The 23,887-nt window shown below is 48.1% G+C and overlaps 1 protein-coding gene across 2 annotated transcripts in view; it reads left to right on the plus strand.

Moving 5' to 3' along the window:
• The window catches only part of Chst11 (carbohydrate sulfotransferase 11), a 211,465-nt gene that overhangs the window by 24,213 nt on the left and 163,365 nt on the right, over nt 1-23,887 (plus strand). The window lies entirely within an intron of this gene.

The following is a 23,887-nucleotide window of genomic DNA, read 5'->3' on the forward strand; positions in this document are numbered from 1 at the left end:
ATGCTTGCCAACACTTCTGAGATGTTTAATTCACTAGACTGCCCTTCACAATTAGGAGGCAAAGGCAGTCTTAAGTAAGTTGGGGGGGGGGTCTGGCAATATCAGTATTTCTTTTAGACCTTCCCACATGGAGCTCTATAGGAAATTTTAGAAGAAAATTGCCCCTCAGACAGAGGTTTCCAACCTTTCCTGGGTCTGAATGTCTTCCCCAGACCGCGGGAGGTAGGTAGCCAGTTGGCAGTGGGTTTCCTGATCTGCTATGGGGGGGGGGTCACTGATCCCTGATCTTATTTTGAGACAAAGACTGAGTGCTCCAAAGTGCCTGACAGCAAAGCATTGACCTGGAGGAGAAGTGGCTGCCACCCCCGTGGACATTCATATCTGGTTAAGGAGTGTGTGGGAGCTGCAGTAGGTTCCCTCTTTACCCCTAGCCCCAATCTTGGGGCGTGTATTTGCTGAGCTGGTGAACCTGCAGTGCACTGGTATGCTGAGACTTTCACGGTCTGCACACAGATTCCCTCAGACTCATCTTCACTGTCTGGCCCTTGTCAGGACAAAGTGTCCTCTGTGTTGGGTTACCATAGGACCTTTACAATAAATGTGCAGAGCATGAGTCAAAAGACCAGATCCCAGACTTCTACGTACCGTTCTTCTTCTGGGGTGTTCCCGGCTGAAGCCCCACACACCACTCTCTGCCGCGGTTGGCCTGAAGCTTGGACCGTCAGATAGCAAAACGTGTCTTTCCTCTTTCTGTCCATCTCTGTGTCTGTCTCTGTGTCTGTCTCTGTCTTCTCCCAGAGGCCTCCTCTGCTCAGCCTCAGCACTTCCCACTCCCCCTTCCCCCTGACTTTCACTCTTCTGGGTTCCTTCCAGCCCACGAGGCTTCCAGTCATGCCTGCTTAACCTTTAAGATTCTCTCTTTAGGGAAACTCTGATCATTAATTTGTATCCTGGAACAGATGTGTGCCAGTCTTAGACAGTCTCCCCAGCTCTCTCTGCATCCAGGAGGAGAAAGGGTTTTAAGTCAATGTGATGTTTATTTTTAACTAAGGGAGAAATGAATCTTCAATGGGGGGGGGTGTCACTCTATATACAGAACACATGGCTATGTGAACATGAATCTGAGGGGTGGTGGTGGACATGGGTGTTCCCAACTTTTGGAAACAATGAGCACCTTCAGCGTTGGGGATGGGGGAGTCTGGATTTCTGCCTGTTGGTGGCACAGCATGTTTGGGCTGGGGGCTCCCTAATTGGAGCTTGATGTGAGACTTCACAGCCCAGGCACGTAGGAAGGACTTGGAAGGCCCTGGGTTGTTCCTGGTGTATTTGGCCCCAGAGCCTGTATGGAGGGCGTGTCCCTGGAACTTTATAGTCATGCTTCACCATGGTGAGTGTTTAGTGACCACGCATGAAAGGCCTCTTTGCCAAACTACTCCCTGGGACAAATCGAACTCTGGAGTCTGGAATCTTGGAGTTGGAAGGAGTTGTGAGCAGACTGATGGCGAGCACTTCCCTGGAGCAAGGAGGACCCAGTGTAGCCCTCTTACTCCTGCCTGCAGCCTACAGTGGAAGACTGTGTTGAAGTCACAGGGTGGGGCTGGTACCACCAGGCCTCTGCTTTGTTCTACCTGTAAGCAATAGCGGTTTGGCAGTCTGATGGAGTGACATGCTTGGCAAGCTATGCTAGGTAGTTAGGGACGCTGAATACAAGACAAAACAGTTCTCCAGGGTGCTTATGAAAGTCCCATCTTGGATTTTGGCAACTCCTTTGTTTGAAGTTGTGGGGATAGAACCCCGAGTCTTCTGCCTGCTAGGGTAAGTGTTTGACCACTGAGCCACATTCTCAGCCCTTTTAATTATTTTTTATTTTGAGATGGGATCTTGATAAGTTGCCCAGGATCTCCTTGTCTTGAATTCACTATGTAGCTCAGGCTGGTCTAGAATTTGCAGTCTACAACCACAGCTAGAATCTTCCTCAGTGGCTAGGTGGACAGACCTGTACCACCATGCCCAGCAACCCTTTGATTGATGCCAGAGCCTGTATCATGAAGAGCAGGGTCCTGCATGGGTAGTCTCTGTCTGCTTAGAAATGGTCTTATCTTTACTGTATGACTCAGAGTCTTCTTTTGACATTTTCAATATATTGTTACCTTTCATTTAATTGTGAGCGCGTGTGCGTGCATGTGTGTGCGTTTGTCTGTTCAGGTGACAACTTTCAGGAGTTGGTTATGTCTTTCCACTGTGTTTGTCCCAGGGAATGAATTTAAGGGGTCAGATTTGGCCCCTTTACCTGCAGTGCCTCCTCTCTGGCCCCGGTTTTTATGTTCTTTGTACGTTATTCTTTTATCATTATTTTAGTATGTTGGAGGCTTTTTTTGTGACAGGGTCAGACTGACCTGGAACTCAGTATGTCGCTCAGGCCTTGGTCCTTCCAATGCTATAACTACAGATGTGTGTGCGCCTGTGCTCAGCTGAGAACAGCCTATCTTGTTCTATTGGCAGCTCCTTAAACTATCATTTGTCTTGACTGCATGGAGGCTGTGTTGAATAACTGCTCTGCACTGTGCAGGCTTGAGTTAGGGACTCTGTGGGGCACGTATAACAGAATGATCCTCAGAGTACAGTGATACAGGCTGATGATCCCACTGTGTGGGAGACAAGGATCCCTGGTTCAAAGCCATCCGGGGCTACAAAATAACACCAAACCTCAAAGACAAACAAAGCTCCTAAATTGGCTTACAGGTGCATTTGTCAGTGGAAATTCCAGTCCGTGGCGACCAGTCTGAGTCATGGTCAGTACAGTCTTTCAGGGGAAATTGCAGACAATATGGGCTCATCAGTACAGCCCATATTTTGATCTGTTTCCGGATCAAAGTACACCTATGATAATTTCTATTCTTCAAAAATTAGTGAGCTGGGTGGTGGTGGAGCACACTTGAAATCCCAACCCTCTGGAGGCAGAGGCAGGCAGATCTCTGAGTTTGTGGCCAGCCTGGTCTACAGATTGAGTTTCAGGACAGCCAGGGCTACACAGAGAAACTTTGTCTCCGAATACAAACAAACCAACAAATCAACACTCCCAATCAATCACTAACAAAAGCAACAACAACAAAAACAAAAATGGACAAACAAACAAAAAAAGAAGAAAAGTTAAAGACAAAAAAAAGAAAGAAAAGAAAGAAAGAAAAGACAAGATAAAAGCTGCATAGCAGCGAGAGCTAGCGACTCGGTTTTAATTTCATGTTGAAACTTGAACTTGAGGAGTAGAAAGGGAGCGCTTACCCTTTGATGAAGATAGATTTCTCCCGAGAACTGACATTTATAAAAGCCAGCGTGGCATAGTTGAGGGCGTCTGGCGGGTTTGTAGAGACAGTGTATAGCTCTTCGAAGCATGTAGTCTTGAAGCGTTTCCAGAACTCCAGAGTGAGTCTGAGAAGCAATAAAAAGTTGACCATCCTTCAAAGAGAACAGCACCAATTGCTTTGGGACTTGAGCTTTTCCAGCCTCTCCAGCTTCTCCAACCCTCTAGCTTCTCCAGCCTCTCCAGCCCTCCAGCTCCTGTCTCCAGCTCTGGTGTGGGCTGGATCTCCTGGAAGGTCTCTGATTTTTTTTCTACCTGTTTTAGCCTGGAGCCCAGGGGAGCCAGAGCAGTTCATCATTTACCCAATTATCTAGCAACTCTTTGTGAGGCCCTGGAGCATCCAGGCAAGGTGGAGGCTTCCCCCAGCGTGCTCTCACTTGTTGAATAAACACCCTGCAGAGTCCTCTCCTCCCCCTCTTCTTTGACAGGGTTGGAGAATCTAATTGTCTGCCTAATGCTCTGTCCCCAGCTCCAGTTTTCCTGAGAGTGACTTGGGACAGAAGCACTCTGTTACCAGATTGTGTCCTCAGCCTGTGAGTGAGGTTTTTGTTTGTTTTGTTTTATTTTTAAGAAACAAAAGTTGATTTAATTCAGTCTCTTTCCTGAGATGTCCAGCTTACGGCCCATCTGGCCACATGTAGCCCATGGCAGCTGTGAAATGAGGCCCGTCATAGGTCATAGATTTCTTTTTGTATGTGATGAGATTTCGGGGTCCTTGGGTGTGAACTTTGCAGGTGACATCACAGCTCTTGCAATCATCCTGGTGGATGTTGGATGTCCCTGCTTAGGGTTTCTCTTGCCCTTTGGAGGAAGGCCACCCACCGAGCTCATCTTTGTCACAGTCCTGTACAATTTGTGGCTCTAATTTGCTAATAAATGACTATCAGCTACAATGTATCTCTCTCTAGAACTGCCTCGGGACCTTTGCACTGGCGCTTCTCTGTACCCAGAATGCTTTTCTTCCCAACAACTCCTGATAGTTCAGCCAGGCTCAGCTCATTAATTTCTTCCTCAGAGACCCATCTGATTAGCTAGTCACCTTGTGATTTTTGTTTTCAAGACTGATCATTCTGGGATATTGCTGCCACCTTCCCACTTACACACACACATTGTTTCCTTGTAACTACACACCTAACTGTAACCATGAGTCTCGTAACTACTGTAGTGGATGGCAGAGGCCAGAGCCTGGGTTCCAGAGTCTGGCTTTGCCTTTTCTGCCATTTGAATTTTTGGAACTTAACCAATGCCTACTCTAGAGTCAGATCCTCCTGTCTCTGCCTCCTGAGTGCTGTATTTAAAGGTGGGTGTCACCATGCTCAGGACGCCCCATCCCCATCCCCTTTGAAGCATGTTCTCTGTGTAGCCCAGGCTAGCCTTGAATTTAGGAACTTCCCACCTCAGCCTCCGGAGTTCTGAGATCTGTAGCAGTGTTTCACTGTGATGTTGGGATTCCTTTTTAAAGTCACACTTTCTGCTTCTGATCAGTGCTCTGGAGCCAGGGATAACCGAGACACCACAGGGCCAGCTGAGTCCACTGAGGCCAGATCCTGAATGTAACTGGAAGAGTCTGGGCGGAAATCATGCACACACTTACCTGTGACTCTGTTTCTGGCTCTTAGCCTTGCCAGATATCACCCCCCCCCCCCACCCCCGTCCCTGTTCCCAAAGTGAGATGCTAAAGTCAACCAATCAAGGGAAGGGATGGGTCTCAGCAAAGCGCTTTCCAGAGCAGCAGGAAGCACTTCAGCCAGTCATGGGACCAGGAAGCTCAGACCTCCATGGTTACTAAGTGTCTAGCGACGTGATGGGTCTTTATCTCTGGATGTGGAGGAGAAAGCTTTGTCTGGGGCCACGAACTTGGGCTGTGTAATCAGCCCTTAATGAGACACATATGCTTTCTTTTGAGTTTTGCTTTCCAGACAGATCACTGTGGATTCCAGGCTGGCCTTGGACTCAGTGACCCTCCTCTTGCTTTCTGCCTCTTGTGTGCTGGGGGTTATGCCTGACAGACAAAGGCATTGCCAGTGTGCACCTGGTATTTCATCCACACAGAGGTACTGAGTGCCAGGCATGTATGCGAGCCACACAGACATGTTGACTTGAAGTAGCTTTTGAACATGCCCTGCATGAGTGGAGATTGACAGGAGCAAGCCAGATGCTTCAGACAGGATAACACTTGATAAAGTTAAGAGCCTGAGAAGTTTGAAGTGATAATGAAGGCGTTATCTAATTATGTGGGAGGTGTGCTAGGAAGGATGGTGGGAGAGGAGAAGATGAAGGCTTGAAGGTGTGTGGACACGTCCTTGTCCTTTCCTTCTTCTGCCCACCACCCCCATCCCTCTTCTGTGTCTCTCCCTTTCCTCTACCGTGGCTCAGAGCCACCCCTCCTGGTAGGACACAGGATGGAAGTCGTTGTGTCTGTTGCAGGTCTGTCGAAGGCAGACCTGTGTCTCAGTCTGTGCTCCGATGCTGCCGTAGGCTGGATCATTTTGTCTCGAGCAGTTTATCTGGTGTCTGGACAGGCCATAGCAGCCCACATTGCCAGACTAGGCCTCGTGGCTGCATCATGGCTGGAAGGCAGAGGCTGAGGCATGGATGCTTTGCAGGGGTGGGCTGAGATCGACACAAAGTCAGGCTTCAAGCCTTGTGTTCCGGTGTCAGTCTGTTTCTGGGCGTGGGGCTCTGGTGACCTAAACACTTCCTGGGAAGCCCCTCCTACCAACACTGGTGTCGGGATGAAGCTTCCAATACGTGGGTGCTTCTTTTGGGGTGACACACTGAGCTCACAATAAATTATGCCTGAATCTTTGTATAAGTTGGGGTGCCTCTCCCTAAGGCATCATGGGTACAGCAGGGGCTCACAGTCCTGTGTTGCCCATGGCCACTAGGATTCCAACTCTGGCCAGGGTGACAGAATTTGGCTGATTCCCCCAAGTATCTGAGGGTCACCTCTGAAGAGAGGCCATGGAGAGGAGAGGTAGAAGACCCTGCATAGGGTCAAGGCATGACACTTAGTAGCTTGCTGGTTGGCCCCTGTGGCCAGCCACTTCCCTGAAGCCATCATGCTTCCTGTCACTGTTTGCTTTTTTTGGACTAGCTCAGTTCAAGTGATGACGTCTCAGAATGATAGGCAGGGTCTCCACTCCTGAGCATGTGACAGAGAGTGGAGGGAGTTTCCTGTGGGGAAGTTTTTGTTTGTTTGTTTTGTTTTTGTCACAGGGTGTTAAAATAGAATTGGTTTTAACTGTAAGTCAGTGTGGTGGTTTGAATATGCTTGGCCCAGGGAGTGTCACTAGTGTAGAGGTGTGGCCTTGTTGGAGGAAGTATGTCACTGTGGGCTTGAGCTTTAAGACCCTTGTCCTAGCTGCCTGGCAGCCAGTCTTCTTTTGTGTGCCTTTGGAACAAGGTGTTAAACTCAGCTCCTCCTGCACCATTCCTGCCTGGGTGCTGCCTTGTTCCTGCCTTGATGATAATGGACTGCAGCTCTGGACTTGTAAGCCAGCCCCAGTTAAATGCTGTTCTTATAAGAGTTGCCTTGGTCATGGTGTCTGATCACAGCAGTAAAACCCCAACTAAGACAGTCAGGATCTCCTTTTAGAGTTAACTTCCCCTAAATCCTTCCATCTGATCTCTGCTCTAAGCTGGTACCCAAGGAGAGCCCCGCTGCTCCCCAGAACGGTCTCCCGAGAAGAATATCAATTCTGTGAGACCTCACTACTTCCCAGTACTGACTGAGGAGGGGGAAATGCTACCAGTCCACTTAGAGGGATCCAAGGTTCACCGGAGGGAAAAAAAAAGGGATTTGTAAAATTTGAGGTAGATTTTAAAAAAATAATTAAAATTCAGATCTGGCAAGGTGGTCCATGTCGATGTAATCCTAGCACATGGGAGATAAAGGCAGGAAGATAATGGCTCAAGATCATCCTTAGCTAAGTGAAGAGGTTGTAGCTAGCTACAGGAAACCCTATCTCATACCTTCACTCAAATTGAAATTCAGTTGAAATTCAAATTTCTTACGAGAAAGACAAGTAACCGTTTAAAAGACAAGTAAGCTTACTATTTTAAATAATTGAGCCAGAGGTATGGTAGGGTTGAGCAGAGTCACACGGGCAGACCTGAGGGACTTCCTTATCTACTAAATAGAGACTGTTAGCTGTGTGATGATAATTGTCATCTTACCCCCTCCATGGGGTCTCTCTCTGGTCTCTGCCAATCTCCTTTCCATTCCTATGGGTTTGTTTCCTTGAGACACTGTCACCTACTGTGTCACACAGTAGTTCTATCTATCTATCTATCTATCTATCTATCTATCTATCTATCTATCTATCTGAAGTTCTCTTCTATACACACACAAACATACACACACAAACATACACACACACACACGTGCACGCGCACACACATTTATTTATTTATTTATTTATTTATTTATTTATGAGACAAGACTTTACCATGTTATCTTGGCTGGCTTGGAACAGTCTATGTAGACCAGGCTAGACTCAGACTCGACAAGTTCTGTATGCTTTTGCCTCTCAAGTGTTGGCATTAGAGGTATGCAGCACCCCACCTGTCCAGGGTTCCTTTTTGAAGGCTGAAGCATCCTGTGTGTCTGTACCTCCTTTTATTTGTCCATCTCTTGGGCTGGCTCCACATCTTAGCTATTGTGGGTAATGTTGCAGTGAACGTGCTTGTGCGCCCATCTCTCTCCTTTTGAGATAGGGTCTCGTAGAGCCCAGGCTGTCCTTGAGCTTGCTCTGTAGCGGAGGATGACCTTTTATTTCTTATCCTCCTGCCTATATCCCCCAAGGACTGGGATCACTGATTTGTGTCACTATGACCCACTTACGTGTTGCTGGACCCAGGATTCCTCGTACGCTAGGCAAGCGCTCTACCAATTGACCTATCTCAGCCACACACGTCTCTTTGCAATCCTGCCGCAGTTTTCTTAGATATGGGCAAAGTATGAACGTTGCTAGCTTGCTATGTCGCTCTATTTTTAATTTCCCGAGCCCCACCCCCACCCCCTCGCTGGTCTCTGTCACGGCTGTACCGTTTGACATCACTATCCTGGACTATTTCCCTGCTTCCTTTCCATCAGGGCCCAGTGGGTGAGAGAGGATAGCCGTGGTTGAACAATACTATCTTAATAGTTTATACTTCATGTCGTAATCAAGATTTGAATTAGGATTAGTGAAACTAATAGCCACTGTTTATTGAGGGCTTACGAAGGATTCTAAGCCCCTGGCATGACTTGAGTAATTCTCAGGTCCAGGAGGGAGACTCCATCTGTCTCCCAGTTTACAGCTGGGTAAAGTGGTGCTCAGACACTGTAGGTGACTTACCCAGGGCCTGTATCCAGGAGAGGCTTGGGGCTGCATTTGAACCACCGGACTTGAGGGAGTTCTCTGTCTCCCCTTCTCTGTGGATTTCAGTGTCCACAGGATGCATCATGAGCTTATCTGCATCAAGAAAAGTGTTGGGTACGTGGGCCCCTTCCTGAGTGGACGGTGCTGGGCTGGGGAGGTGACATTTAAAGTGAGGCTCCTGCTCATTCATTACGGAAGCACCACATAGCGGCCCAGATTCTCTATAAAGTGGCCCAGGCTCCTTGGACCTCGACCTATAAAGGAAGTTGCTCTTTCCGTTTGTCCTCCCACCTTCTGATGAACTGATGGAAAATTTGAGGAGAGAGACATAATTTTGAATTAAAAAAAATTTTTTTTCTGAGATAGGGTCTCCCATTGCTCAGGCTGGCTTCTGACTCACTATAAAGCTGACAATGACTTTGAACCGAGATCCTCCTGTCTCTCCTTCCAGTGTCATCATGGCTGTCTTTCATTTTGAACTTTTTTTCTCAACAGTATTCAATCGAGAATTTGGTTTCTATAATGAATACCCACCGCCGTGTGCGTGTGTTAAATTAATGCAATGCTTCTTAGCACGTGGCGCTTGTCTTAGAGGGGTTTTCTGAAGAGACACTCTGTAATATCCACCAGAAATTAATGTGAAATAGCTGTGTTTCTGTTCCCTCATCATCACACCTCCTGTTTTTTTCATGAGGTCCGATCCCAATTCCTCTCAGGCTCTGTAGAATTGATGGTCAGCTGCAGTTAGTTCCTCACGCTTCTCGTGTTTGTGTGGGTTATGGTATTAACAAATGCCTCGGGTTACAGTATTTCAAGTCAGGAGACCAATTCCACCCTCTCATCTGCTAATGCTATCAGTAAATAACAGCGCGGGGCTGTTCTAGCAAACAGGACTGCGGCTACGAGTGCTCCCCGCCCTCAGATACGTTCTGTTAATGGTTTTTCTTATTTTCCTGCGATAAAACAAAGTCTCTGTTAAAAGCCACACTCATAGACTAATCCCCAAAGCGTATGTGTGTTTCTTTTTAAGCAAGACAAGGAAAACACTCCGTGTTGCCTCCTGTTACAGAGTCCTGGTGTCTGTAGGTTGGTATCTGGTGCTTTCTCGTGATGGTGGGACGGGTGTGTGTGTGTGTGTGTGTGTGTGTGTGTGTGTGTGTGTATGTGTGTGTGTGTGTGTGCGTGTGTGTGTGTGTGTGTGTGTGTGTGTGCGCGTGTGTGTGTGTGTGTGTGTGTGTAGCTGGAAGAAATTTTCCATCTTGAGAGAGCCTCCCAGGGCTCTTGGGGACATGGATGCTGGGTTCCTACTGAGCTCAGGCTTGTCTCTGTGCTTCTGGTTGTAAGTTAATCTCCGTGTAACAGGGACACATAACACCGGTACTGATGGTGTGGGGGTGAGAATATGTCCCTCACAGGGCCTCATGGGTACACAACAACTGCTCATTGCTTTAGAAACTGTCACATAAAGGATGGATTGTGGTGAGCTGTTTTTTTTTTTTAAATAAAAGATTATGTTTTTTGTTTTTACATTTAATTGTTTATTAGTATGAGTGTGGGCACACATGTGTCACAGCACATATGTGGAGGTCAGAGGACAACTTTCTGGAGTTGCTTCTCTCCTAATACCATGTGGGTCCCCGGATTCAAACTCAGGGTGGTAAGCTTGATGCTTACCTGCTGAGCCGTCCTGATGGCATTTAAAGGCCAAGACAGTGTAATGTAGTGTAGTGTGTGTGTTTGCATGTGTGTGCATGCGTGTGGTGGTGGTTAAAGGTTGCTAGTTTCAAGGAGATTCAGGATCACCATGGTCACAGCCCCTCTGCCTGTGTCTAGGAGGGGGTTTCCAGAAAGGTTTAATTGAGGAAGGCTCTCTGTGCGTGTGGGTGCACGTGCCATTGCATGGCTCAGAATGAATGAAGAGGAGAAAGCGAGCCCATTGCTGTTCATCGCTCCCTGCTTCCCAACTGCAGATGCAATGTGACCTGGGGTCTTTCTCTTCCTGCCGTCCCTTCTACAAAATAATGACCCATCCCCCCCCCAAACTGTGAGCCCAAATAAACCCCTCATCCCAAAAGTTGCTTTTGCCAGATATTTTTTTTTCCATAGCAACTCCCCTCCCATATTAACAGATATATACAGACAGAGCAGAAAGGAGGCCCCGTGATCAAAGCGTGGTGCAAGCACACACGTGTCGGCACTTGCCTGGCCCCACTCTGCCCTACCCCAGCGATCAGGGAATATCTTCCAAGTCATCACCCGTCCCTCTGTCCTGCTATCTACCACAGCAGCTGTCTGGCTCCACCTTCCATCTCGGTGACAGTTGCCACTTCTGATGTTCTTCCCCCTTCTTGATCTGTGGTGTGAGACTCTCAGCTTGGAGGTGCTTGCCCATCACACACATAAGGCCCTGGCTTTAACAGCACCCCCAGCCATGTGCATGAGGCTCTGCCTTCCCAAAGCATATGTTTATTCTATTTTAAAAGCATCATTACCAACCATTATTGAAACAGGCGGGTAGGATGGGCGGGTAGGATGGGACAGAGCTCTTAAGCTGCCAGGGTGGGCTTTCCTTTACTTTGGTTTTACCGGCACAAAGCCCACAAAGCCGGAAGAACAAAGGGCTGTGCGCACTGGAACACTGATGCCTCCTGACCGGAATCAGCTCCCGTGGAGGTCACGTGAAGGCTGGGTCTTCAGGGATGCTTTTGTTGGAAGCGCCCTTAACAGGCTCATTACGCCGCAGATTGCACGTTGTGTGATCTGGCTTGTCAGGAAGGCAGCCTGGCTGTTTGTGTGAGTCTCAGTGATCTCTGAGATCCACTCCAGGAGATGGGGGAGTGAGTTCAGAGAGCTTGGCCACTTAGCCTGACATTGCTAAGTTCCCTCTAGGGGGTTACTCCCTGTTGTGTTCTTTTCAGACAATGGTAAGAGAGAGGGAACTTCATTTTGAATTTCTTATGTCTCTCTCTCCCCACCATATGTGTGTGTGTGTGTGTGTGTGTTCTCACACACATTTGAGGAGGCCAGAGGTTGATGTCCAGTATTTTTTAATTGCTTTTAACTTCATTTTTGGGGGTGGGGAGAGGGGTTGTCTTTCACTGAACCCAGAACTCCCCAGTTTGCTAGAGAGACTGGCCAGCAAGTTCCAAGGATTTCCCCCACGCCCCTAAATTGGAGTTACAGGTGTGTGCCACCATGCCCAGCTTTTACGTGGGTGCGAGGGATACCAGTTTGGGTTTTTATGCTTGCTTTAACCCCGCTCTCCTGTGGCCTTTGCTCTCCCAGTCCTACCCTTCAGTGGCTCACTGTTGCCTGTCATTTCTCTCTTGTCTAGCTCCCACCCGGGATCTAGTTTAATTTAGGTCCCTGTGTGGGATATAATTTCTTTGTGGGTAGGGGCAGTAGTTCTTGTTCTTCAATTCTTACAGATTTCAAAGAGGTGAGTGTGGGCCCGGCAAGTGCCTGTTGGTTTTAGAAGAAGTGCACACTGTTCCATCCTTATGCTACTAGGAAAGTGGGCTGTGGTGTCGGCATGGCATTAGCAGAGACTCCGGGTGTATGGCTTTTGGGCAGAGTCAGCCAGAATAACCACTGGCACTCCAAGAGCTGCTGTGGCAGAACTATCTGTCACCTCCTTCTGGTCTCTGTCCACATGAGTATAAAGGAATCAATGAGCCGATACCTGGGAGCAGCCATTGGGTATCAGAACGTAAGCCATGTGAGAATGCCAGAGACTATGCGTTCTCCAATCTTGACTCCACTGATGAGACACTAAGAGGAGACCTGGAGGGGACTGGGGTGAAGATGCACCCCGTGACTGCAAACAGATCCATTGAGGTGTGTACAAGAGTGGCTTGTATATGAAGAAGTCATAATTCCGTAAGTCCCATGGATGCATATGCCGCACAGCGGGAAGCTCAGAGCCGGACAAGTTCAGCCCAGGAGACAGAAGAAAGAAGGCAGGAAGGGAGCCAGGCAAAACCAGGGCCAGGACTGGATGGTGGCTCGCTCAGTTGGTAAAGTGCTTGCTGTGTAAGCACAGGGACCAGAGTGTGACCTCTAGAGAGCAGACAGGGGATTCCTGTGATTGGTTGGACAGCTTAGCATCCGAGCAAGCTCCAGATCAGTGAGCAATCACGCCTCAAAAAGAAAGAAAGACAGACAGACAGAAAGAAAGAACGAACGAACGAAAGAAGAAAAAGGTGGGGGGGGGAAAGGTGGAGGATACCTGAAGTCCTGCGCTGGTTATCCCGTGGGGGCGGGGGCGGGGCGGGGCGGGGGCGGGACTGTGTGTGGCCCTGTGCTGCCTTCTACCCTTTTCCCCCAGCATCCTCCTTGGGCTCTTCTGCCACATGGGAGCCTTCTATGAGCCCCCTACAAGTGTGATAGGCAGCCGAGGGCTCAGTGGGAGAAGTGCTCAGTAAGCAGGGTCTTGTGGTACTAAGCAAGAGCCATCCAGCCATGCACAGTTTGTCTGTGTGCTTCTAACCCTACACCTGGGGTGACCCTTAGACTCTCTTCTTGTTGCTGTCTTCTGTACTCTCTGTCCTCCCGGGTGTTTTGTTTTTCCCTTGGATTTGTCAGATCAGAGGCTCAGGTGTTACTTCCCCACGTCTCCATAGGACGCTGGCTGTTGTTAGCCTTCTCCTGTTTTATTATTTTACACAAGTACCCGGAAGCTTAGAGCCTGGCCCTCACTTTATTTCCAGAATGTGTGAAATTGTCTTGCTTGGATGGAGGCACCGGCTACGGGTTTGTTGGCCTTACAGTTTTCTCTTTGGCAGGTGAGAGTCCAGATGGGTTAGCTCAGACATAGTGATATGCAGCACAGATAGTTTCAAATGTCTGGTTTTCAAGTCACATGAATGATACGGTTTGAGAGGGCAGAATAGCTAAGCATGCTAGAAATGAATGAGAACACAGACAATGAACTTGTGAGTTCCATGTTTTGCCTGCTGTGCTGCCTGGTTTTATGTTAGCTTGACTTAAGCTAGAGCCACCAGAGAGAAAGGATGCTCAATTGAAAACACTCCTTCATAAGGTTAGGCTGTAACAAGCCTGTAGGGCATTTTCTTAATTACTAATTGATGGGAAGGACCCAGCCCATGGTGGGTGGTGCCATCCCTGGGCTGGTGCTCCTGAGTTCTATAATGGTCTGAGCAACCCAGTAAGCAGCAGCCCCCATGGCCTCTGCATCATTCTGGGAGACTCAGAGGCCGAGCCTGCTAGGAGACAGCACCATTGCCAAAGTGGGTGGCTACTTGGGAGATTTTTATTGTGCAGTTTGGGCCCAAATCAAACCAACCCCAAAGTCCCGCTGTACTCTCTAGGCCCAAGAGAAAGTCCCCAGGCAAATCCTGCCTTAATCTACTCTGAGTTATGAGACTGAATGTTTCATTTTAAGAAAGTAGGAACTGTTGGTAAGTGACAAAGATGTGCCCACAGATGCTCTCAGGGTGACAAGTGACACTGATTGCTTGTGTTCAGACCACAGATTGGCTGCTTCTTAATGGAGAAGTCTTTGGCAGGCAGTTGACTTTCTCATCCTTGCATGCCTGCCTATACACTAGATTGACAAAACCCACCCTTAGAATTATGTGTTGAGGAGCAAAAGCTAACCTATGCAAGTGCCTGGAACCACCCTAGATTAGAGTCTGAGGGTCTTGCTTAGAAACTTGCACTTGATATCTGTGGCCTTCTGTTTTCAAGGGCTGTCCAACCTGATGTTCCATGTGCTGTCCTCCTTATCCAGCCTGGTGCTCCACGTGCTGTCCTCTTTGTTCAGCCTTGTGTTCCATGTTCAGGCCTCCTTTTCTAGTCTGATGCTCCATGTGCTGTCCTCCTTTTCTAGCATGGTGCTCCATGTGCAGTTCTCCTTTTCTAGCCTTGGGCTCCCTGTGCTATCTTCCTTGTCCAGCCTGGTGCTCCATGTGCTGTCCTCCTTTTCTAGCGTGGAGCTCTCCTCCACGGTGCTGGTTTATGATGGCGTTGCCCTGCTCCTTTCTGTGAATTCTGGCTACCACAGTCTTAGCTTGACACACAGGATCCATTCCCTTCTTCTGTGGCCAGAGTTTGCTTCAAGAGCTGACCAGAAAACCACAGGTCTGTGGATAAGTGAATAAAGACTTACCAGGAGAAAAAGATCGTTTTATGAGGAAAGGGGGAAACATTATTGGGCAGATTGTTGTATTAAAAATGGTGACACACTTTCTGGGCTCAGCCTTGTGCTTTTGAACTCAGGAAGCTCATGAAATGTTGGCGGTAGCCAGTAAATGTTAGCTTTTCTTCCTGGCTGCAGAGACCGTTTCACTGATTCAGCTGCTGTTGGGGTTATTCCAGAGCTCCGGCTGTCTCTACTGGGGGCATGTCCATCCCCAACCCAGGCCACATCTGTGTAACTAGCATCTTGTACAGGACACGCAGGACTGGTTCCTCCAGGATGCTTTTAGTATCTTGTGAGTTTTTGCATCTGAGAAACTGTCCTGTTTCTTACCAACTTCTTTGTTTGAGACCGTAGCTTCTGTCTCTCCTGCTACCACCATGTTGCCTTGTTAAAGTAGTTAGCACCCGTGAGTCTCTCCACAGCAGGCTCAGGCAGCCATGGCACTTGCTTCAGAGCCTGTGGGTAGAATGTTTGCCTCACAGGCAGGGAGCCTCCAGTTCAGTTGCCAGTTCTTTATATATCTGTGACGTATACGTATATGTTGTATATACGTGTGTATATGTATATCTCTATATGGGAATGCAGCTCCGCGACAGGAGCATGTGGTGTAATGGTCTCCCCCCACAGGTTTTGCTTTCCATGGCTTCAGGTCAAAGTGTGGTTGGGAAATCATTTTGTTGCACAGAACGTTCCAGCACTGATGCACAGATTTTAAATTGCTTATTCATATTGAATCCTGTGTTGAGATCTGATGATGTTACGTTGTGTCCTGTCAGGCTGTGTACCAGGCCTCTGAGTTTTCACACAGCAAGAGGGCCGAGCTCAGACACTGCTGCAGAGAATTCTTGGGGGACCTCTTCCTGGCCGTGCTTTTGAGGCTCCCTCAGACAGTCGGATGCATCGGGCCAGAGGGGACCCTGGGAAGCTCTGTGTCAGACCGGCACTTGGGGGATTCTAGTCCTCTTGGAGAAGCCCAACTCTGGTGCTAAGTTTATAGTGGTCCCCTGTGGAACTTCAGTGATGGGCAAAGATAGAAACCATGCCTAGGCTTGCTGGGCATGGCTGGAAGGACAGTTATCTCTCAGATTGTACTCACAGATGTTTTCTCTGTGTCGGGGCCACACATGTCCATTTGATGGTGGTGTAGGAAGAAGAGGCTGCTGGTGGGAAAGACTCGGGGAGAAGGGGTGGGCAGCCACAGATGAAGCCCCGCTGGCTCCAGATGTGGTCCCTAGAGGTGTTTTAGAGAAGAGCAAGATCAGCGCTGTGTGAGGACAGGTGGTGAGAGCTCAGGTGGGCCAGACTCCCCTTGTGGTTGCAGACTCCGTGGGAGAATGGAGAAGGAATGTGAGCAGGTGGTTGCCATTAGTAACTGGAGAAAGATGGATGCTGTTAGTCTGGGTAGGAAGGGTCTCTGTTCCCAGCCTTGACACTCCACCTATGCCCAGGCTTTAGGTTGTGCCTCCAGCTGAGACGGGTCCAGCTCTTGGCAATGCATTGAGAGAAGTTAAGACCACGGAATGGGTAAGAACAACTATGGGCCTCTGCACGCTTCAAGGTTCTCTGCCAGCTGTGAGGCCTTGACCATGGTGTTCCTCTGAACCTCGCTTTCTTAGGTGTCAGATGGAGCTGGCACTGTGTCACTACCACAGTGATGCTGCCCGGAAGCAGCCACGGAGCCTCGGTGACACGGGTGCTGGTTATTGTTCACACATCCTGGTGGTCAGAGTGCAGGGTGGGCACTGATTGCAGGTCTGAGGGTCATTAATAAATACATCAGAGGTTCATGGCGATGGCCTCACACCTCTCTCTCTCTCTCTCTCTCTCTCTCTCTCTCACACACACACACACACACACACACCATTGGCACAACAGTTTGTGGCCCAGTCCAGCACCAAAGTGTGATGTAGAACATCTGCCTGAGCAGTGCCCAGGGAGGGACGAGGAACTGGGCCCGATTGGCAGCCTTCTCCCAAGGGCTGGATGCTTCTTCCTTCCTTCCCTCCTGTGGGCAGTGTATGGATTGAACAAGGAGAGAGAGGACAGTACCCACGGGTGTCTGCACCCAGTGGGATGCTCATTTGAAGCTGGCGTTTGTGAGTGGGGTTCACACCTTGCCCTGCTGCTGAAGCAAGTCTGTGCAGCACACTCTGCAGCTAGCAAGACAACAACAACAACAACAACAAACCCGAGCAAAATAAACATTGTTACTTAGAAAAATGCTATAAGTAACAGGGTCATACTGCCCCATTTGGGCTGTAATTGTGGCAGTTTTCCATAGCCCACGCAGTCCACAGACAACTTCATCCCTGTCTTTGTGACCATGCTGTCATATCGGTCTGGATATGAAGCCAAATGGGGGAAAGTGGAAGGCTGAAGAGAAACGGCTCTCAGGATTACGTGTAAACGGCCAGCCATCCCTTCTCACAGCTGACCTGGGATCTTTTCTCCAGCACAAGTTTCCCTCAATTCCAGATGTTCCCTCATCCTATCATGGCTATGTTTGCCCTCCCATGTGATGCCATTGCTGCTGCTAGTGTAACTGTCCTAGCCCTCAAGGTCTCCGCTAGGCCATTTTTTCCCTCTGGCAACCCTCACCAACAGGTCATCACACCTTACAAGGTCCTGTCTCCTGGGTTCCAGTATTCTCTAACACTGTTCCCGAAGGGCGGTGATTGGTTGTGATTGGCCTCCTGTGCATACACACAGTCAGTAAGCCCAGATCCATGAGGGCCCTAACTCATGAATGAATGTTCTACACGGTGTGTGTTATTTTAGGCAACACTAGATTCTGCAACTAAGACTTCCAAATCGAGGCAAATGAAACAAGAGAAGTTTCCCTTCTCACTTACATCATAGTCTAGAGTAGGTATTTCCAGTCCCGCAGCTGCCATAGTTTGCATCTTAAGTGTCCCCTAAAGGATTGTAGGGTATAGCCTGCCATCTGAGGAGGTGCTGCTAGGAGGTGGTGGAACCCCTAAGAGTTGACTGGAAAGTCTTTATGTCACAGGAGATGTGCTCTCAGAGAGGACAGTGAGTCCCAGGCTCATTCTTCTCCCTGGGAGAGGAGTTTTGATCGGCCAGATGCTCTCCCTGTGATGTGTTGGCTTAGCCAAGGCAACAGGACCAACTAGATGGTGGACTAGAACCTGTAAAGCCATGACCTGAAACAAACTCCCCCCACTCCCAAGCTGATCATCTCAATTATTTGTTACAGTTCCAGAGACAGCTAATACAGCAGCTCTCTTCCACCCACTGCCTCAAGAACCCAGCTAGGCTCACTCCATCTTGTGGGGCTGCCTTGAGAACACAACGTTCTCAAGGGCTTCCTGGAGAATTTTTTCTCTCTCAGCAGCTAGCCAGACTGGCACAAGGACCTTGCACTCACTTTGTTGGGCTCAGAAAAACTCTACAACATCCATTCTCCATAGATTTACTGTGTGTACCTGTGTGTGTGTGTACCTGTGTGTGTGTGTGTGTGTGTGTGTGTGTGTGTGTGTGTGCGCGTGCGCATGCGCCCACGCTTTTCTGTGTATTCTCTTTGTTTAATAAGACTTCATGCCATGGTCTTTTTTTTTTTTTTTTTTTTTTTTTTGGTTTTTCGAGACAGGGTTTCTCTGTATAGCCTTAGCTGTCCTGGAACTCACTTTGTAGACCAGGCTGGCCTCAAACTCAGAAATCCGCCTGCCTCTGCCTCCCGAGTGCTGGGATTAAAGGCGTGCGCCACCATGTCTGGCGCACCATGGTCTTTATACAAGAGGTAGGCAACGCTGGTTTGTCCATCTTCATTTGGTTTTCTGCTGTTAACCCACTCTTAACCAAACCCACATCTACTTCATACAACGTTGGGTCCTAGTCTTCAGCCATGTGATTCAGTGGTGGTCTTTGAACCAGAAAGTTGGAAGGATTGCAGCTGGGGAGCCGCCATTTACAGTTTGTCATAGTTAGCTTTACTGTTCAACTTGGCAGAAATCTCAAGTCACCTAAGAAGAGAGAAAGAACCTCAACTGAAGAATTGCCTCAGGTGGGTTGGTCAGTGGATATGTCTATGAGATACTTTCTTAATCTCTAACGGATGTAGGAGGACCCAGTCCACTATGGGCGATGCCATCCCTAGGCAGGTATGTCTACGCTGTTTAAGAAACTAGGAACAAGCCAGTAAGCATCCATTGTTCCTCCAAGGTCTAAGCTTTAGTTCCAGATTCCAGGTTCCTGACTCCTGCCCTGGCTTTCCTCCAGGATGGACCCCTTTGCTCTCAGGTGGGAGTCTTTTATCATAGCAACAGAAAGCAACAAAGACACAGTTCAGGGCCAATAAAGATAAGCTTGTTGCTCTCTGCTTTTCTTAGAACTGAGTTTCAGGCCAGCTGGCTTATCTGGATGCCCGTGGCAGAACACAAGGCCCTGTCTTACCTGGTTTAAAAAAAGCCTTTGAGATCTGCGATGGGTAAACGTACTTCCCAGAGCAGAATGGAATCTGCTGAGAGTTGGTAACTGTAGAATTCAATGGCGCCCGTCAAACTTTATTCCTTTCTCCTGGTCCGGAAGTGTTGTTTGTGCAGCTTGTCTTCCAAAATCAATGTGAGAGAGACAGCAGCTGAGAGCCTCTCCTTCGAAGACAAAGCCTTCCCTTTGTCAGGCCGAGATGTGTAAAGTTCTTGGATTTTTTTCCCTCTTCCCTTTTTAAAAGAGAGAGTCAACAGTCCATTATGTGACTGTAAAGTGTTTTGGTTGCTTGTGATTTGAGGAATGTACTCATGAGAGTCATAATTTTATAGATTTAGGAAAATTTATATGTGCTTTCACGTGGGTGGGTAGGTTTGAGGTAGGCCTTTAAACACATATATATTTCCTTTTTAAAAAACCCTTTATTTGAAATGACCAAACACAGCATCATGTAGGTGAATTTTCTAGACCTTCTGTGAAGAACATCACAGAACAAAAGAAGCCAAGTACTGAGCCTGGTGTTGGGGTGTCGAGACAGCTGCTGCTTGAGTCTGCTCCGCTCCTAGGAAGTTTGTAGCCTACATTCTGTTTTCTCTGTAAAAGCAAATTTTCGTCTGTCATTTTTGATAATAACATCTCTTCTTCTTCCCTTTCCTGTGTTGTCCTCTTCGCCCATCAGGAAAATGGGGTATTTTTACTTTTTCCATGTTGTAGGTAATTATGTCTGTGGGTACCACTTGTGACAGTGGGTGGAAGGTGTTGCTTAGCAAACTAGCGTGGAGCTTAAACATCAAGATGCTAATATCTGGGGCTGGGAAGATGCTCAGCAGTTAACTGCTCTCACAGAGGACTGAGTTGGGGTTCCAGCACTCACATCTATGGACAGCTCACAGCTGCCTGTCACCCCCTCCAGGGAATCTGAGGCCCTTTCTCATGCACCCCCCATACACATATACACATAATTAAGTAATAAAAACTAGTACTTTCCTAAAAGATGCCAGTTTCTGCCTTCAAAGGAGGGGTGTGTGGAGTGTAGCTAGGGCTACGGTGGGTCCACGCATGGCCGATTCCAAGATCTTTTAGTGTTTGCTGAATGTTATGCCAGCCTGCTTTGGTTATGAAATGGTTTTAAGACAATAATACCAACTGGAACTGCAGTGTTCTGGCTGGTAAGTTTTCTGGTTAATGGAGGAGGATGACCTTGGGCAGAGTCTTTTATTATAAGTGAATTACTTATTCTTGTGGACCTCGATTTCTTCACTTAGAGGATGGCATAGCATCACTTTCCACATTGGGACTGTCAGAGAACGTGCCCGAGGCTCCTGATGGTGCCTCACATAGAAGCATAAAGAATAAAAATTATTATTATTATTATGCAAAATCACCATTAGAGAAAGAGTTTTGAAGAATGTCCAGGGTAAAGCTGAGCATAGTGGCACATACCTTTAATCTTAGCCCTCAGGCAGGAGAGGCAGAGGCAGGTGAATCTCCTTGAGTTTGAGACCAGCATGGTCTATATAGTGAGTTCCAGGGCAGTCAGAGCTACATAGTGAGACTCCTTCTTGGAAAACAAAACAGAAGGAAAATGTTCAATGAAACAGACGAGTCAGGAACAAGGTGGCTGTGGTGTAACTTCACTTTGTACTGCTCTCTGAGATCCGGACCCTTTATACCTTGTACTTATGATCTGATCTGAGGTTCTGTTTGCAGACTTGATTCCACAGGCCCCATTGCTGAGCCTCGTGGTGTCTCATGACCTATGCTAGGCACTGTTTCCCGAACAAGCTATGAGGTTTAACATAAAAAGCCAAGAGTGTCGTTCCTCCGAGGCCGTGTAGCTGGTTGGTCACTGCTGTTTGCTGTTGTCTTGGCATAATTGGTAATGGAGATCCTCCTTCGTCTTTGTTGTTGTTTTCAAAAGTCTTCTGGGTTGGGAAATCAATGCTCTGTTACCAATATAGGCTTTAATTGAATTCTCTGGACGGGAAGGAGCCAGTTGAAGCTGTTGCTCAAGAAGTTGGATCCAGCCTTGGTGGTTAGCAGTACCGCCAGAGAGTGAAGAAGAGAGGAAGACACTAAGGGACAGGCAAGGCAAAACATTTCCAGTGTTAGGGAGAGAGGCACCTGCTTACGTTCCAGAACAGGAAGAGACAGCCTCCCCTTGAGATGTTTTCATTAAGACTCTGACTTTTAGGGTTTTAATATTTGTCTTAAACATTCCTTAGTGGGGAAGCACACTAGGACCAGGAAGGGGGTGGGGTGGGCAGAACCACCACTTGCTTATCAGATGCTGAACTATGCCACTGAGTTTTTATGGCCATTTCTTTTTTTTGATTTAGGTGCTTGGGCCCCTCGGGTGAAGTTCAGGATTACTCTTACCTGATTCCTTGTGGGGGTGGGGTGGGGGTGGGGTGGGGGTGGCTAGTTAACCATTTCTTGATTTGGTATTTGAAACCTGAAGACTTTGGCATTTTCGTCCCTGGGCTAGGGCTGTTTGCTGAACTGCTGTTCTGCTTGCTGGGCTCCTCCCTGCTGGTTCTCTGAGGTCCGTGACAGGTTCACTAAGAGCTCTGAAGCCATGATGGACCAGATTTTGTGACCGTCTATTAAGAGCATAACAGTCAAGAGGACACACACACACAGGGCTCAGTGGGTTTTTTTTGTCACTGTCTTGTCTCTACTAATGGGCATCCCAGGAGCTACCGTAACCTCTGTGTGTGTGTGTGTGTGTGTGTGTGTGTGAGAGAGAGAGAGAGAGAGAGAGAGAGAGCGCACCACTCTCCCAGACACACTGGTTATAGTGGACTTGGGGAGTATTACCAAGTATTACTTTCTATGTTCAGTGATTATTGCTAAGTGTGATTTTTTTTTCTCCCTCCTCTGAGTGTGTTTATTATTGCCTCAGAATGTCTTAGTGACCATTTGGGGAATGCTTGGGGGAATTTAGGTGGGGAAAAGTTGTCTTGGCTTAGCTATTCAACCAACCCCTGTGTGTTTATTATGAGGCTTCTATCTTTAGGATTCCCTTGCAGTCTGGGGCAGCACGATTTTCTATGCCATCAGCTTCTTTTTCCTGTAAGGTCAAAGGGCAAGAAGGCGCTGGAATCTCCATTTGTTCTTCTTCTGAGACCAGCTGCACCAGCATGTCCCGTGGGATGGGCCATCTCCAGCAGGACTCCTAGAGCTCTGGCATTTTCGTCCCTGGGCTAGGGCTGTTTGCTGAACTGCTGTTCTGCTTGCTGGGCTCCTCCCTGCTGGTTCTCTGAGGTCCGTGACAGGTTCACTAAGAGCTCTGAAGCCATGGTGGACCAGATTTTGTGACCGTCTATTAAGAGCATAACAGTCAAGAGGACACACACACACCCACCCACCCACACACACACACACACACACACACACACACACACAGGGCTCAGTGGGTTTTAGTTTCTTCCAGTAATTGGAGGATCTGAAGAAACAACTCTCCTGGGTTGTGAGGGTGAATGATGTCCAGCAAAGGACTTGGAGCCAGCCTTTACTGAGTTTGATTGACTTAATCAATTGAATAAACCATGAAACTTGTGAAGACCTAGCACAAATGTGGACAAACTGTGGTCTAAGGACCAAGACTAGCCTGTTTGTACTGCCCGTGAGCTGAGAGCTGGGTTTATCTTCAAGCAGCTGGAAGCAAACCAAAAGGATCCTTTCTGACAAAGGAAAGTTCTTTGTAACTAGCTCGAGGGCTCAGGCCTCACTGGGACTCAGCCACGCTCCTAGTCTGCTTGACTTTTTGTCTTGTGGCTGCCCTCATGGCAGAAAGGACTGGTTGCTCTGGAGACTGAATGACCTCAAAGTATCTGGCCCTGAAGGAAACTGTACTACACCCATTCTAGAACAGTGATTTCTGTGCCAAGATGAGCCAGTTCCACCCTTAGAGCCATCTTGGACCCTGATGGCTCTAAGCTTTGCGAGTATAGAAGCTTCCAAATTCACGAGGAAAGAGGGGGGGCATTCTGCAGTTGATAGTCTATTTATTCATCACATTTTAAAAATATTTGTTTATTTATTGTATGTGGGTACACTGTTGCTATCTTCAGACACACCACAAGAAGGCATTGGATGCCCATTACAGATGGTAGTCAGCCACCATGTGGTTGCTGGGAATTGAACTCAGAACCTTTGGAAGAGCAGTCAGCGCTCTTAACCTCTGAGCCATCTCTCCAGCTCTTCATCACATTTTTTCTTAAGTCTTTATTGAGCTCCTGCTGAGTCCTACACAGTGTTTCAGGTGGACAAGGAAAAGCAAAGAACAGCACAGGTGACAGTCCCTGAAGACTAAGATAACATAGATAAGAACACCTGCCATGCCAGACCTTAAGGAGGGAGGAAGGGAGAGAGGGTGGTGATCAGGGCAAGCCTAAGGAAGGAGATGCTGGAGAGTGAAAGAGTTGAGATCAAGGCTGGATCCCTGAGCCTTGGTGATCCTGACTGAGTAGCTGAGGATGTTCAGACAGGATAAACAAAAGATTCAGAAGCCCTGGGGCAGAGACATGGCATGCAGGGCCGAGGACA

Source organism: Mus musculus, chromosome 10 (genome assembly GCF_000001635.26).
Source record: "Mus musculus strain C57BL/6J chromosome 10, GRCm38.p6 C57BL/6J".
Taxonomy (NCBI): domain Eukaryota; kingdom Metazoa; phylum Chordata; class Mammalia; order Rodentia; family Muridae; genus Mus; species Mus musculus.